Raw genomic sequence first — 2,431 nt, 5'->3', positions numbered from 1 at the left:
GTTGAAGGCTACACTGACTCAAGTTTTCAGTCTGATGTCGATGATAGCAAGTCGAATTCAGGGTATGTGTACACCTTGAATGGAGGAGCAGTGTGCTGGAAGAGTTCCAAGCAAGATACCACTGCTGACTCGACCACAGAGGCGGAGTACATTGTTGCATTAGATGTAGCAAAGGAGGGAGTCTGGGTGAAGAAGTTCATCACAGATTTGGGAGTCGTGCCGGGTAGCGAGGAGCCGATTTCCTTATATTGCGACAACTATAGGACGATTACTCAAATAAGGGAACTCGGGTCTCATCAGAAGTGCTCTGAGGAGGTTCCAACTTATCAGAGAGATCGTAACCCGAAGATATGTAGCAGTGGAAAGAGTTCCATCCGAAGATAACATTGCAGATCCACTAACAAAGCCGTTATCTCATTTTGTCTTTGAGAGTCACAGGGTCTGATGGGGATCAGACACATAGGTGATTGACTTTAGGTCAAGTGGGAGATTGCTAGTCATAGGTGCCCAACAAGCCAATCACGTGAGTGATGGCACGTGTGACTTGATACAGAATCTTTTTGCTTATTATATTTTGACGTATATCACTTTATAACTATTGTATAAATGCATACATATATTGTGATGTCCTTGGATTTGTGCAATGGGAATCGGATCGTGATGAGATCACGATAATGAGATCGATTCACCTTTAAACACATATCCTAAATAATCCCGGTCATAGGTTACTCGAGAGGGACATCGTGATAACCGGATAGACTAGTGTGCTGTATACCCGTCCATATGATGGATGCAGCTGGTCTCATAGTTGCTCGTGTAGGGACACTAGGGATACAGTACAGGTGCTCATTGGAGAATGAGTTCACTGATTGATCCGCTTATGGAATGCTGGATGGTTGATGATGCCTTATTGTCAGACAGCGATTCCGTAGTCCTAGTGGTGTATCTGGTCCTTAGACTTGAGACACCAAGGATGTCCTGTATGAGTGCTCCACTCTTTGATACCAGACTTATAGGTTTGGTTGTCCCAGATCTAGTACAGTTGGTCATTGAGAGTGGTAGTCGACCTTACGAGGGCTATTGAGTGTCGATAAAGGATCATCCACTTTCGGCGTCATGAGAGGAATATCCCATGTGTTCTTGCTCAGACAAATCCCTGGCCAAGGCCATTCGGGTTGAGAGAGAAATAGTTCTCCGGGAGAATCCGATTAGAGCGAGACTCGAGTAGAAACCGTATAGGTCTGACAACACCATGCTCGATATACGGTCTCTAGGATATTAGATGGATGAGGGATTATAGGTACACGATAACTAAGGACAAACAGGTCCAATGGATTAGATTCCCCTGTATCGTCTAGGGACTACGACGTAGTGGCCTAGTACTTCCGTAGTCGGTGAGTCAAGTGAATTATTATAGAGATAATAATTCACTGAGTTAGAAGGAGTTCTGATGGGTATGACTCACGGCCAGCTCGATATTGGGCCTAGATGGTCACACACATATGGTAGGCATTGCGATGAGTAGAGGTTCGGATATGAGATATCCGACGGAGCCCTTGTCTTATTGGATGCAGATCCAATACCCGCAAGGGGAGGACCCATTAGGGTTTGACAGGGGACCTCTATAAATAGGAGGGATTCAGAGCCTCATAGGTTAGAGCCTTTGCTTGCCTTTCCTATTCTCCTCTTCCTCTCCACCTCAGATCAGGCCTGGAGTTTTTCTGAGGAGCGTCGTCGCAACCCTGCTGTGTGGATCACCACTAGAGAGGAGGATGCTTGACCTCCTTCACCCTCTCCTAAGGATCTGCAAGGAAACAGGGATATACGATCTCCCTAGGTAACACAACCTACTTTATACGCAGTTTTAAGTTTCGCGGATTTTGCGCACCAATCTTTGTACGACGACGAACATCTCTTTGGGAATTGGGGATTTTGTTTTCTTGTTCTTCCACTGCGCATGTGATGCCGCCCCATGATTTTCCCAACAATATCTACCTTGATGCTGACACTAATACAATATTGGTTTCTATTCAACGACCCGAGTGTTTTACCCCCAAGGATGGCCTTAAGCCACTTGCTCGTTCCTGCCGATGTGTTATTAAATCTCACTCAACGAGTATAAATTTTAACAGGTATAATACAAGCTATTATTCCACTTTTATCGTAGTTAACCTAGCAAGTAGTGTCATAACCTCAACTGTCATCACCGACTCCACCTCAATCGACACCAGCACCTATCGATGTTTCCCGACATGATGTGGTGCCAACATCCCAAGAGCGCCTGTGACTCGTCAAACCGTCGATCGAGGGGGCACTTCGATCCTCAATCATGAAATTCAGTGAACCACACCATCACTCTACCATGCCTGAATTCGAGGCCCAATCGATAGAGTTGATAGAGAATTCCATGTGAATCTAACTATGATAAACA

This window comes from Musa acuminata, chromosome BXJ2-3 (assembly GCF_036884655.1).
Source record: "Musa acuminata AAA Group cultivar baxijiao chromosome BXJ2-3, Cavendish_Baxijiao_AAA, whole genome shotgun sequence".
NCBI classification, from domain to species: Eukaryota; Viridiplantae; Streptophyta; class Magnoliopsida; order Zingiberales; family Musaceae; genus Musa; species Musa acuminata.
This window is presented reverse-complemented; position numbering follows the sequence as displayed.